Raw genomic sequence first — 15890 nt, 5'->3', positions numbered from 1 at the left:
ATTTTATGTGCTTCCACCTTTACGCCGAAGTTATAACATCAATATTATAACTACTGACGTTAAATACCGTGTAAACGCTCTTTTACGACGAAGTTATCACGGGTTGCTTTTCATTTAGCGACTCAAGTCGACACAAGCGTCATTCTGTCCTTTTTCAACATCTACTGAACAACAAAGATAGAGTGACACTTGTGTCGACTTTAGAGTCCCTATAGAGACTCTAGTAACTTCGTCGTAAAAGAGCGTTTACACGGCATTTAACGTCAGTAGTTATAACATCGATTGTTATAACTTCGGCGTAAATCGGGCCGTGTAAACATAGTCAAAGGCCGGTATTTATAATCAGATCTTATTTCAAGACCGTCTTAAGTAATATCTTAAGATGCTAATACGGCTCTGTGATTGGTTAATGACATCTTAAGATTGTACTTAAGATGGTCTTAAATATAAGAATCGACTATGAATACCGGCCAAAGACGGTCTTCACTCAATAAAAATTGCGGTCTTATGTTTTAGAACGCTCGACTGTGATTGGTCAATGTTATGTCTTTATTATTACGACAAATTTTTTTATCAATACCGAATACCCTTGCGTAGATGTCTAAACATGCAAATCGCGCAGATTTCAGCGTCAAGATGCTGAATAAAATGGCTATTGATTACAATTAGCGTGAAATCTGCACGATTAAGCCCGGTCTACATAGGCCGCAGTTCGCAAAACGCAAGACACGTACACGCACAGTCTACATGTCAATTTAACCTCTATACACAGAGAGAGGTTAGATTGACATGTAGACTGTGCGTGTGTCGTGCGTTTTACAAACTACGGCCTATAGACCGGGCTTAAAACATCTGCGCAAGAGTGCTGCGTGCGTGTTTGACGCTTGACGCTCGACACTCGATGCTATGGCACCTTAAGAGGCTGTGCACGATAAATGAAATGGGGAACAGAGAACGTAGAATAAGGAACAGTTTAATATGTTAAATATGGAATGTTTTCCTTATTTAATATATTGAACTATTCCTTATTCTGTTCCCTGTTCCGTATACCATTTATTGTGCGCAGTCCTTGATAGTTTTTAGCGAGAATGTTAACCTATGGATGCATCCAGAAGCACGACCGCTCACTGAGTCGCTAAGTAGCAATTAAGGCCGGTATTCATAGTTATTTAAGACCGTCTTAAGTTCAATCTTAAAGCGGGGAGCACACATTTCTGCACAACGCATAATGCGTAAGCATAAGAAAATTGATTGGTCTATTTTCTTATGCACATGTGTATGGACCAATCAATTTTCTTATGCTTACGCATTATGCGTTGTGCAGAAGTGTGTGTCCGGGCCTTAAGATGTCATAAACCAATCACAGAGCCTTAGCGTCTTAAGACATTACTTAAGACGATCTTGAAGACTATGAATACCGGCCTAATACTACGTTTACGCGAGCGTTACTTCTGTAGTAACTTACGATATATCACTCGTTTACGCGGAGTAAATTATCGTAAGTTACTACAAAATTCCGTTTACGCGAAGGAAAATCCCGTTTACGCGAAGGAATTATCATAAAATACTACTACAGAAGTAACGCTCGCGTAAACGTAGTATAAGTGTGATTGGTTGGTTCCAAAGGTAGAACCAATCATATTCAATTGCTACTTAGGCCAGTATTCATAGTCGGTTCTTATTTTAAGACCGCCCTAAGTAATGTTTTAAGATGCTAATACGGCTCTGTGATTGGTTAATGACATCTTAAGATTGTACTTAAGATGGTCTTAAATATAAGAACCGACTATGAATACCGGTCTTAGTGGTTCAGTGAGCGGTCGTGCTTCTAGATGCACCCTATTATAATTGCACTTGGATTTTAAAATTCAGCTAGAAAGAACAGACTTCTTTTTGCGGGAAAAGAAAAGAAGTAGTTCAGGCAGAGTTTGCCGAGTTGAGGGATTTCTCCCAAATTTTTGTTTTAATATTATTACGAGATTTTTGGGGAGAATAAAAATATTATATATTCTTTTATACGTTCCTTTTCTAAGAATTCCTCTTTGAAGAATCTGAGTTCAAGAGTGACCGTTATATTTCTGGAATTCTCAACACGGCATTCTTTTGTTCTTGTGTATCATCTTTCTTCCAGGTCTTTACTTAAGAGAAGAAATAGACACGTCCTTCCACAGTTTTACAAAATAAATAGATTTCTTTTTCCCTTTAAAACATGTATGCACTAGTAAAATATTTGGATAACGTACAATACGTATGCAATTCTAAAAATATTACTATTAAAAAAGGCATAACAAAGGTAAAATATTGTGATGGACGTATGTACCCAGCAAACGTTATAGCAAAAAACAGTAAGTAGAAAGTTTTGTATTTTTGATTGTGTTATTTTATCCTGTCATTACACGTACATCTCTACCTAGGTTAAAATAAGTTTAAAGTATTACAACAAATGAGTTTATAATTTCCATTCGTATTACTTTTGTATTTATATTATTCCTGTCATCTAGTGTTACCTGTCCTCTGATTTTAAACTCTATTTGCGATGTCATAGTTTATTGAACAGTTCAGATAAAAAAAACAGATTAATGTATGAAAATAAAAACTTGTGAGCATGCTAATAACTCAATGGTATCAATAATTACTTTCTTTAACATTACAGACGATAAGAAACTATTGCAACAATTATTACAGAATATATATAAAGGTATACCGTGTATCACATGCGAAAAACTTAAGATAAAAACCATGAGAGTAAAAAAAATGAATGTAACACGTAAAAATAATATCTTCCACATGGCTGGTATAAAAAACTCAGGTTGAAATAATAGAAACAGTTTCTATATTACTGTTAGCCGTTCAGACGGCTGAAGGGGTCGTGCTCCGCTCGCGAGCTCGGAAGGATCGGGATGAGGGCGTCTGGCGGGCTCGGTTAATGACCACACTTTGTTAAACACCACTTTAACACTTTATTAAATATACTAGAGCTTGGCTTGGACGAGGTGTTCGTTATTTAATGTTCCCGTCTCGCGATTCGTTAGAGTTCGTAGATGTTTCAACGCGGCGTCGTGGAGTTCTCAGACCGACTGCCTAATCGCTCGATTCGGCGGTCTTATATTGGTTTCCCGTTGCTACCTCGGGATCGCCCGTGGTAGCATTAACCTGTGTGGTCAGCGCTCCGCGCTGACCTTCGCGTCAGCGATATCGGTCCTCGATGGATTTTTGGTCTTGACGATTTTAGTCGCTAGGGTCGAATTTCCCTGACACTTGGCAATTCGGTTGCCAAGTGCGTTGTGCGCTCACAACATCACGTATTAATATTTTATTGATAAACATGAAATTTATTTCTATTTAAATTTATTTTATTTTTATTAGATTATAATAAACCTATAGACTGTGTTGATGACAACATAAATGAAAATAAGACTGATACACAAAAAGGTGACTGTGATCTAAGGAAGACAGATATTTCAATCTGTGGTGAGTTTTCTCTCAATATTTTCAAGCTGTACTTTATATATAGTTTCATTATAAGTGCAACATAATAATTAATTTTCATCTTTTTACATACTTATTAATATTTTATATTCTATGAACATGAAATTTATTTCTACCATTTTTATTAGATTATAATAAACCAATAGACTGTGTTGATGACAACATAAATGAAAATAAGACTGATACACAAAAAGGTGACTGTGATCTAAGGAAGACAGATATTTCAATCTGTGGTGAGTTTTCTCTCAATATTTTTAAGCTGTACTTTATATATAGTTTTATTATAAGTGCAACATGAAAATTAATTTTCATCTTTTTACATACATATTAATATTTTATATTTTATCTATGAACATGAAATTTATTTCTATCATTTTTATTAGGTTATAACAAAGCAATAGACTGTGTTGATGATAACAGAAATAAAAACAAGACTGATACACAAAAAGGTGACTGTAATCTAAAGAAGACAAATATTTCAATCTGTGGTAAGTTTTCTCTCAATATTCTTAAGCTGTAGGTATAAACCTATGTATAGTTTTACTGTAAGTGCAACATAGTAATTAATTTGTATCTTTTCACATTACCTACATATTAATATTTTATATTTTATCAATAAACATGAAACTTTTTTTATTATCTTTTATTAGGTTATAACAAACCAATAGACTGTGTTGATAACGGAAATGAAAATAAGACTGATACACAAAAAGGTGACTGTGACCTAAAGAAAACAGATATTTCAATCTGTGGTGAGTTTTCTCTCAATATTCTCAAACTGTGTTACATGTATAGTTTCACTGTAAGTGCAACATAATAATTAATTTTTCTCTTTTTACATTACATATTAATATTTTATATTTTATCAATAAACATGAAATTTTTAAAATCATTTTTATTAGATTATAACAAACCAATAGCCTGTGTTGATACTGAAATTAAGACTGATTCACAAAAAGGTGACTGTGATCTAGAGAAGACAGATATCCCAATCTGTGGTGAGTTTTCTCTCAATATTATCAAGCTCTACTTATACATAGTTTCACTCTAAATGTAACATAGTAATTAATTTTCATTTTTTTACATTACATATTAGTACTTTATATTTTATCAATAAACATGAAATTTATATTTCTATCATTTTTTTTAAATAATAACAAACCAATAGCCTGCTTTAATGATAACATAAATGAAAATAAGACCAATAAACAAAACTGTGACTGTGTTTATCTGGGAGAGATAGATATTCCTCTACTAAGTGGTAAGTTTTCTTTTAATATTATCAAGTTCTTTAAATATAGCTTTATTATAAGTGCTGTACATATACTGTAATTTATATACAATATTTTTATACATCTTTCTACATAACATATTAATACTTTGTATTTATTGATGAACATAAAATTTTTTCTATCATTTTTATTAGATTATAAGATACCAATAGTCTGTTTTGATGGTAACAGAAATAAAAATAAAATTGACACACAAAACGGTAACTGTGATTATCTGGGAAAGACAAATATTTCCATACTCTGTGGTGAGTTTGCAGTTATTATTATTAACTTCTTTAAATATAGCTTTATATTGTAAGTGCTACATACACTGTAATTTATTTTTATTTTTCTATATAACATTTATTAATACTTTATATTTTATTGATGAACATGAAATTCATTTCTATCATTTTTATTAGATTATAACAAACCAATAAACTGTATTGATGAAAACGGAAATGAAAATGGGACTGATACACAAAGCGGTGACTATGATTATCTAGGGAAGACAGATAGTCCAGTTATAAATGGTGAGTTTTCTCTAAATATTATCAACTTCTTTAAATACAGTTTTATATTGTGAGTGCTACAAAGTAATTAATTTTTATCTTTTTGCATTTTACATTAATACTTTATATTTTATTGATAAACACGAAATTTATTTATTTCTGCTGTTTTTATTAGATTGTAACAAAACAATTATCTGCGTTAAAGATAATAAAAATGAAAATAAGACTGATATACAAAACGGTGACTATGATTATATAGGAAGACAGATCTATATGCTGTTTCCTCTTAATATTATTAACTTCTTAAATATAGTTTAAATTGTAAATGCTCTATACACAGAATTTTATTTATATTTTTCTATATTAGATATTAATACGTTAAACTTTTTACTAATAAAAATAAAAATAATATTAATATACAAAACTTATACACAAGATAAAGACTGTGATTACCAGAGAAACTGACGTTTTAATATTTCTTTGTGAATATATCTTTAATATTATATCATACTTTTAATATCTTTATAATGTCATGTATTACTGTAAATTCTTCAGTAGTAAAAGACTGTCTCTTTCCAGAAAATATACACGATTCGTCGCAAAATAATAACATTGAGATGATTGACGATGTAAATGCACATGATGCAATATTAAATAATACAATAGAAAACAATATCCTAATTGCAGACAAGGACATTTCTCAATCCTGTAAGTCACATTAAATTTATTTTTAAAGTTGCATGTAATGTGTAATATTTTGTAGCTTGTACATTGCTTAACATTGAATCCTGCGCGACTAACAATAATTTCTCCTTTGGTTCTCTCCTATTACTTTTCTCCAGCCATCAGGTAAATGTTGGATAGGTCGATCAATCATAGGATAATGACACAAAAGTGAAGAGAATCAAAGGAAAACTTATTTCCCTTGCACGATTCAATGCCGAGTAATGTTTATAAAAAATATAAATTAACGTGTTATAATACGTTTGGGCAGATTTATTGTTATTTTACTTATGCTTATTTATAGATTTACATAATCAGTTTGAGCAAACTACTGTACAGAATTGCGTCAAAAAATTAAATTTTAGCAATGCTGGTATGTACAAATTAAATATAAGTATTTTATAAAGACTCTTACAGTCTTAATAACTGTTAGCAGTTTTTTACAAACTACTATTTGTAAAAGACTACTAAGGATTATTTATTTAAAAATAGTTTTAAAAAATAAACTGTTAAATACTACTGTTAAAACATAAATAAATATAAATTATTTACAAAAATAATTTCTGAATATTTACATTTATTAATAGATATAATATAATATAAAAATTAATCATATTACAAGTAGTTTTATTTAATACAAATTTACAAAAACGATTGCTATGTATTTACATTTGAAAAAGTAATTTATTTATACTAAAATTATTTTATTTTTTTATACTAAATATAGATAACGATAACGGAAGTAGTGATGATGAATCGGAGTACGTTCCTTCAGAAAATGAATGTACATCATCAGATAATAATATCAGTCCACACAAGGAATCAGCTGTAAGAAAATCTGTATCCTCACAGTCCAGTTCAGATTCTTCAAAAATAAGTATAAGCGGTACATCAGCATGCAGAGATGAAGAGATGTACGTTGAAAAAAGTAACGTTAAGTCCAAACGGCACTGTTGTGTCTTTTGCTTGAAATTGCAATCTCAACTCGCACGGCACTTAGAAACAGTGCACCGTGATGAACCAGACGTTAAAAAATTTGCTGTTTTGCCTAAAAAAAATGAAGAAAGGCAAAAAATAATAGATATCCTTCGAAAACGTGGTGATTTCTTGTTCAATACAAAGGAAAATATTAATACAGGACAATTAATTGTATCAAGACGACCCAATGTAACTTCTCTTAAAACTGCTACGGATTTTATTGCTTGTTCGAAATGCGGAGCATATTACGCGAAAAGCTCAATACGTTACCATTCACGTAATTGTCACAAAAAGAATTTCAGCAAAAGTAAAAGTATTATGATTATGGGCAGAAGAGTAATGAACAGACTGCATCACTTAGCAAATGAAACACTACAAATAGTGTTTCCTGTTATGAGAGACGATGAAATCACACGTATAATTAGATACGACGAATTATTGATCATCTATGCAAATAAAATGTGCACAAAATACAAAGCCCAACATCAGGCCGATATGATTCGAGCAAGATTGCGCGTTCTCGGACGTTTCTTATTAGCACTAAAGAAAATTAATAAAGATATCGAAGACTTCCAATCAATCTATCAGCCTAAGTTTTATGATCACTGCATCTCTGCAATTAATACAGTCGCAGGTTATAACAACGAAGAACAAATGTATAAAGCACCAGCTACTGCATCTATGTTATCAACACTAATTAAACAAATAGGACATCTTTATTGCAGAATGCATTAAGAAAGAAGATGCAGAAAAAAAGAAATTAGCCAAAAATTTTCTGAAATTGTTAACTGTTGACATTGGAATAAGCGTGAATAAAACAGTAATGGAAACTCAAACTGCTAAAAAAAGACATAAAAGAGAAATCCTTCCATCACTAGAAGATATTAACTGTTTACATAAATATTTGAAACAAAAGAGAACGGAAGCTTACGTGACGTTACAAAAATCTTTCTCATATTCTACATGGCTCTCTTTAGCAGAGGTTACATTGACATCTATTCACGTATTTAACAGACGGCGAGCAGGAGAAATAGAAAGAACACTTATTGAAGACTTTAAAACTTACGAAAAAGTAAATGAACACATGAATAGTGATATTTATAACACTTTATCAATAGAAGATAGAAAGATTGCTGAAAAGTATGTTAGATTTTGTATACGCGGAAAAAAGGGACGTACTGTCCCAGTTTTATTATCACAGGAGTTATTTCATTGTGTAAATGAAATTTTAAAATGGCGAAAAGAAGCTAATGTATCAAGTAAAAATCCATATATCTTTGGATTACCTGATGTTACTAAAGACAATCGCTACAAGCATCTTAAAGCTTGTGGTTTGATGCGCAAATTTGCGGAAGAATGTAATCCAAGTGATCCTGAAACTTTGCGCGGTACGACATTGAGGAAACAAATAGCAACGTATTGTGTTCAACTGAATTTAAATGATGCTGAAGTTTCGGAGTTGGCCACATTCATGGGCCATGCGGATAAGATACATAAACAACATTATAGGCAGCCCCAGGCGAGCAGAGATATTTTAAAAATTTCTCAATATTTGGAAGCGGTTGTAGGAAAGACACAAGATTCGAGATACGAATCTTCATTAGACAATGAAGACAAAAATCTTAACGATTCTTTTAACATCAGTAATGATATCAATAACTGTACTGATACTATACAAAGTAAGAAAAATTGATGCTTTAATTATTATATACAAAAATGTTATTAAATATAATTAAATATACAGCTTCACTATATATATACAGTATTTCTTTGTTCGTAGTAGTTTTGGTATGTATTCTTAGATACTTTTCAAAATGGTAATATAAATTATTATTTCAGATGTATCCCCATGTATCACAGAAGAAGCTTCAACATCATATGAAAATCAGGATGAAAAACAGAAAACTCCCATTAATAAGAAACGCAAAAGATCTAGTGAGTTTTTCACTATATATAACAGTTTGCTCTATTATTATTACGTTTAAGCGAGCGTTAGTTTTGTAGTAACTTACGATAATTCCTTTGCGTAAACGGGATTTTGTAGTAACTTACGATAATTTACTCCGCGTAAACGAGTGAATTATCGTAAGTTACTACAGAAGTAACGCTCGCGTAAACGTAGTATATGTGAAGTGTGCTGTATCATTCTAAACAGCCTATTATTTCAAATTTTGCACCACGATTAATATATTATGCAGGTGTTCTATTTAAACTTTTGCACCATAATATCTCAGGGACATGATTTTATTGAAAAATATTTCAGACAAAAGTTGTATGGTTTTGAGAGAGCCATCAAATGATCTGGCTAAATATTGGGTCCGGTGCTTACTTTAAATTCAAACCCAACATGATTTTTTAAAATAGAAATCCGAATTTTTATTGTACAATCTTTTTCTACTAATTAATTTGAACAACTTTTGTCTGAAACATTTTTCTATTTGCCTAATACTTTTTGAAATATTCAAGGAAAATTAAATAATTTTTTTTTTAATATTTAGCTTACAATATCTCGACAATTATTTGTCAGAGAAAAAAGTGATACAAAACTTTTTGACTTGATTTCGTCTCAAGAACATGCTATTGCAATAGTACTCCAATTTTTTTAAATATTTGTATATACATGCTCCAAGGAGATGCATACATAAATATTTAAAAAAGTTGGAGTACTATTGCAATAGTATGTTCTTGAAACGAAATTAAGTCAAAAAGTTCTGTATCACTTTTCCCTCTGACAAATAATTGTCGAGAATATAAAAAAAAATTATTTAATTTTCCTTGAATATCTCAAAAAGTATTAGGCAAATAGAAAAATGTTTCAGACAAAAGTTGTTCAAATTAATTAGTAAAAAAAGATGGTACAATAAAAATTCGGGTTTCCACTTTAAAAAATCAAGTTGGGTCTTATTGGGTCTAAAGTAGGCGCCAAACTTAAAATTTAGTCAGCTCATCTTATGGCCCCCTCCAAACTATACAACTTTTGACTGAAACATTTTTAAATGAAATTATTGATTCCTGGGATATTACGTGCAAAAGTTAAAATAGGACACCCTGTATAACATTATACAAGAATATTTTTCGATATGTAGACTATTGCATTAAACATGTGTTGTAAGTCGAAAGAGAGTCGAGCGAGGAGTATCGTATCGATATATCGAAAGTCGCAGTGAGCGACAAGCGAAAGGAGGAGAGTAGAGAAGATGGCGGAAGAAGAAGTTCGCGTTTGTAACGGTGTGCAATCTTTCATTTGGATTTAATAATATTCCGTCTCTAATAGACTCTCCACACATGTATCATTATAATGCTAGTTTTTTTTGCTCTTGTGTGATTACAGTTGTTTACTGTCGCAATTAAAAACTTATCATTAACTGTGTTCAGCAGAAAAACGGCAATGTAATGGCCAGTCTACAATGAGTCGTTAGTCGTTAGTCAGATGTCGGAAGAAATAGTTATAAGCGTATTATAAGGCAATCGGAAGCCTGTAATCGGTGATCGTAAGAGATGGCATTTGGCCAATCGCTTATGTGATTGCCGATTACAGACTTCCGATCGCCTTATGACACGTTCATGACTTTTTCCGGCTCTTTTCCGATATCTGACTAACGACTAACGACTTATTGTAGACTGGCCATAACTGTTGTAAAATTATTTAATTCTATAATTGGTTCATAGTTAAATCCGGCAGGAACTACGAGTAAGAACACTACATTAATGAATCTTACAACAGTTGCAAAATTATTTTTTCGGCTGACCGCAGCTATAGTGTGCATATATTGTATGTATTATTTTTTAATATTGTTCTTTTTTAGCCTCGCCCTACGGAAAAACTAAAAAAATGCGCTGGACTGAAGAGGAAAAGGAAGCAGTGCTCGAAGCATTTGCTAAACATATGGAAAATCTCACTATACCGTCATTAGAAGAAATTCGACAAATGAAAAGAAAGTACACTTTACTGGCTAATAGAACGTCACCCCAAATCAAAGCATGGATTCATTACAAACAGAAAACTCTGAAACGTACATGTAAATATTTTATTTTAGTACATTTTATCTTACAAATGCTTCAACTTATTCATTTAAATATTGGAATATTTCAGGAAAGAGTCATGTTTCATAGTCCAGTTATTATGTTGGGCTTTACTTTCATAAATCTTTTTTTTTTTTTATTGATTATGATAATGATGATTACATCGTTAAGAAACGCTGTAGAGAATATAGGATCTGTGAAATGTATTATCTTATATTAATAATAGATTATCTACTTCTTTATTCTATGTATACTATCAAATCTGTTGTCCACTTGCACCAAAGAGTTATGATTTATTTTTAGAGTTTAATAGTACACTGGAAAAAAATAGTTTTAAAAGAGAGATAATTTTATTTTTATACTTACAGTGTGCAATACAATTTCTACATTCAAGTAAAGGTATTTGATTTTTGTTTAAGAGTTTCTAAACTTTTCTTTTATTTGTAAGAATGTATAATTATGAAATAAAGTATCGTATATTACACTATTTTTGTATATAATTAAAACATCTCAATTTCTCAACAATTCTACATATTATGTAAAAGTCTATTTTTTTTAGAATTAAATTTTAGTAGAAATAGTTGCAGTTAATGCTATTCGATGTTCCATTTGCAAGCTCTTGTACCATATCATTCATCAATTCTTTTCTTCTCAACTGTACCCTGTACCATATAGTGTAAAATAAATTATGTTAGCCAGAGATGTAAACTATGTTTTTTTTTAATTACAGACGTAATAACAGTATTACACAGAATTTGACAATATAAAAATTTTTTCTTATTAAAGCGATGAGACTCTCTTGTACAAACGGATGCATTAATGTCATTGTGCGCTTACACTCAATGGTCTCTGTAATTTGGAAAATATGTTCTCAGGTTTACATAGTTTTTACTACGATTTAGTTACTTTATTTTGTGAAAGAACGAAGAAATTTGATGACTTCTATGTTAAGACCTTACAAATGCAGGCACATCGAATAGCATTAATGCACTATCCGTATTAAATTTGAAACCTAACTAATTGGCATAGATCTGTACATAAAACGTAAAATAATTATAATTTATAATAAGATCCAGCAAACATCAGCTAAGAGTAATATAACCTTAATATTATAATTTCCTACTCACCAATATAACTGTTACGTACACAATATGTGTTTTATTACAGTTACATTTTTGAGTGGAAAATTATAATATTGAAGTTACATTATTATTAGTTGGTGTTTGCTGAGGAGAGTTATTTTATTTAAACATGACTACCAAAGGGGCCTCCAGGGTGCTCGGCAATAATCGAGAAAAGATGACATTGTTGATTATTGATATAAATCTAATTTGTGATTATTAACATAAATATATTTGGATAATACTTTATAAATTTATGTTTTTTTATTATACATATACATATATATACATGTCTAAAAAATATCAAAATAATATTAAATTATAGTACTATATTATCAACTAATTACTTAAATTTTAATAATGACGCAAAATAAAATTGTCGGTCTTTGGTATTTCGTCGGTGATATAACGTACGACTCTGGCTGAGGCTGTGAGGACTCGTTCAAGCTGGTAAAGCGGCCACTACTTGTATTCCGTAACTCGTTATGATAGTTTAATATCTCTTAGGTAGCAATCATGTAACTTTTTCCCTAGAGCGGAAAATTTTCATGTAACTATCTCTTTCTATTAGTGTTGAATAGAAAGAGATAAACTTTTCACTTTTGACGTTCCGTCTTAGGGGAAAAGATACATGATCGATCCCCTAGACGCTCTCTACACACATGCCAACACATGTCCGTCGGGTATAACATACGCACTAACACACGCACCGCCGTAATTTTATCTGGAATGCTGGCCGTCACGGCCGGGACACAATAGAAAGGTATGTACAAGCAATAGGAACAGGAAATAGAAACAGAATGCATTATACACGGTTCCGATATGTTGAAAATCTATTGCCTGTGTTATTCCCTATTCCTGTTGCCTGTGCCTTTGTATTGTTTTCCGGCCATCACAGTTTTTTTCCATAGCCAAAGCCTGATGTTAGTGTATCATTTATATTGTCTTCTAGAATACATAAAGCTAAAGCAATATTCTGATTGATTCTTCAGCTTATGTTTATGTTTTACGTTTAGGATTATGGCAATTCGTGTGCAAAAGGTCAATTCAGACAAACTTGCATAGGTGCATAAGCAAATGCATAAAGAGACGGAATGGTCTATTTTCTTATGCACATGTATATGGACTAATCAATTCTCTTAGGGCCGGTCTACGATGGATATTATAATCTCTTGGCGGTCGAAGAATAATGAACTATGGCCTAGTTTACACCGATCTCTTGATACGCGTATCAAATAGTATATTTGAACTGATCAGCCAATAATCAGACTTATTTACTAGTTATTTACTATTTAATACGCTTGTTAAGTAATCGGTGTAAACTACCTATGATTGGCCAATTCTTACGGCTTACAACATCCATTATAGACCGGCCCTTATGCTTATGTTCATACGCTATGCAAGTTTGTCTGGATAGACCTTTACGGGTTCAGTTGCGTTTCGGGTTACGGTTAAAGGCTTTTACACATAAAATCCCGTAAGGACGTAAGACGTAAGCGTAAGAAAATTGACCAATCCCAATCGAGTATTTTCACCTATCGGGGTTTACGGACAGTACAATACTCGATTGGGATTGATCGATTTTCTTACGCTTACGTTTTACGTCTTACGGGATTTTATGTGTGAAGGTCTGAACAGTTGCAGATTGATCAAATAGGCACAAGTCTAAAGCCGGTTCTACAATACGTCTCAAACGATGGCAACTGTTAGTTGAAAAGTGTTATTTTTGATTGCCGATTGCCAGTTACTGTCGCCAAAAAATTAAAAATTCGCTAACTCTTTGGACAACCGCAATTGACAAGCGCAACATGGAAATAACACTTTACAACTGGCAGTTGCCATCGTTTGCGACGTATTGTAGAATGGTCCTAAATTATAACCTGCAACCTGCAACCTAGCCGGCGAACTGCTTCGTTCTAATTGGTTGGTTTTTAACACTCAATCGTATCCTCAACCGCAACCGAATCCGCAACTCGTAGTGTGATTACGAGCCTCTGCACAAGACTCTCATATGGTAGCGTAGTGTAACATAACGTGGATCAACGCACAAGAAATGTATAATGCCGTAACCAATACGTTTCTTGAGCGTTGACCCATGTTACGTTACGCTACGTTACCATACGAGAGTCTTGTGCAGAGTCTCTATGGTTTTAATGGTATATGTATGGTAAGACGGTTTTGAAATAAGAACCGACTAGGTATGAATACTGGCCAACCATTCTAAAGTGGCCAACAACTGTACTGTTTACCCTTATGAATACTTGCCATAGAGATTTGTTGATTAAAATTTCCTTCATAAATCAGGCTTTAATATGATTGGTTCTTGCCTGGATGTACATACAAATTAATCATAATAAAGATTCACCGAGCGCTCACCAAGCAGTGTCCAAGCTGCTTTGCTGAACGCATCAGTGAAACATTATAGAATAACCTACATTTATTCGAGGAGAAAGCACGTCCATATACGACGCTTACGCGAGCGATATTTTTGTAGTTACTTACGATAATTCACTCCGCGTCTCTGCCAAAGACCCTCGTTTACGCGGAGTGAAGTATCGTAAGTTACTACAGAATTCCGTTTACGCGGAATGAATCATTGTAAGTTACTACATAAGTAACGCTCTCGTAAACAGTAAATAGTTAATTAAAATCAGCTCTGTTAGCATTTTAGTGATTCGTGCATGATTATTAATATTAATTAATAATTACAAACGCACTAGATTCTCGTCAACTTAAATTAAGGATCGTCGACTTCCCCGACAAAGTCGAAGGACCTAGCATCGCGTCGCTGGTCTTTGTTATATATCTTATGTACGACGTAATAAAATTTAATAGCTATGATATGAAAATGTTGGATTATAAATTTGAAAATTTATATTTGCAATCTCCGCAGTTGATAGTACCAAATAGAGTCAAGTAGAAGCAAAGCTGATGAAGGATGGTAAATAGCTCTCTCTCTCTCTCTCTCTCTCTCTCTCTCTCTCTCTCTCTCTCTCTCTCTCTCTCTCTCTCTCTCTCTCTCTCTCTCTCTCTCTCTCTCTCTCTCTCTCTCTCTCTCTCTCTCTCTCTCTCTCTCTCTCTCTCTCTCTCTCTCTCTCTCTCTCTCTCTCTCTCCCTCTCCCTCTCCCTCTCCCTCTCTCTCTCTCTCTCTCTCTCTCTCTCTCTCTCAAGGACGTTGAGATCGTTGGCAAAATAACGTATATAGGTTCAAGAAACTCCAACGCAAATCCTTGGTGTATACCAAATAAAGATCATAATAACTAAGGCGAACAAGTGAAGGATGTTAATATCGTTATGCAAGGTTTGTATTTTTATAAAGTTTTTTGTGTGTAAAATCTTATAGATTTTATTTCTTCTTATTTATAAATTATTCTTAGACGTCACATCTCTACTTCCAGAATTCTTGCGTCGTGTCTTCAACTTGAAAGGTTGATGACGCACTCATAACGAAGCACGTCATCGAGTGAACAAGCGCCTCAGTCTTAAGTTTAAGATGTCAACAAAGATCTTAATTTATATTGGTTAAAAGAGCGTCTTGACGATAATCGAACCAAATTGTGGTCGTATTGTCTTGACGATTATAATGGCCAGTAGAGGAAACATCTTTATTGGTTGGTACATCAGCTTCTTCTCGCCATTTTTAATTTACACAATAAAATAATTCCTGTAATAATAAAACTGGAATAGTATGCTGCCTTTAAGCCGCGTATACAAAATTTAATATATTTCTCAGCAATCTTTCTATTGATAATGTGTTATAAATATCACTATTT

General features: G+C 32.5%; 2 long non-coding RNA genes across 2 annotated transcripts; both read left to right on the top strand.

The window, feature by feature from the left end:
- The first annotated feature begins 4403 nt into the window (after window positions 1-4403).
- Window positions 4404-4974, top strand: LOC139813278 (uncharacterized). The gene is made up of 3 exons (XR_011732106.1): window positions 4404-4487; window positions 4658-4750; window positions 4916-4974. It is a non-coding gene; the product is annotated as an uncharacterized lncRNA (long non-coding RNA).
- Window positions 4975-10784: 5810 nt separating this feature from the next.
- On the top strand, window positions 10785-11243 carry LOC139813720 (uncharacterized). The gene is made up of 2 exons (XR_011732225.1): window positions 10785-10992; window positions 11067-11243. It is a non-coding gene; the product is annotated as an uncharacterized lncRNA (long non-coding RNA).
- Window positions 11244-15890: the final 4647 nt, after the last annotated feature.

This window comes from Temnothorax longispinosus, chromosome 5 (assembly GCF_030848805.1).
Source record: "Temnothorax longispinosus isolate EJ_2023e chromosome 5, Tlon_JGU_v1, whole genome shotgun sequence".
Classification (NCBI taxonomy): domain Eukaryota; kingdom Metazoa; phylum Arthropoda; class Insecta; order Hymenoptera; family Formicidae; genus Temnothorax; species Temnothorax longispinosus.
The sequence above is the reverse complement of the archived record's forward strand: the minus strand, read 5'-3'. Positions and strand labels throughout refer to the sequence as shown.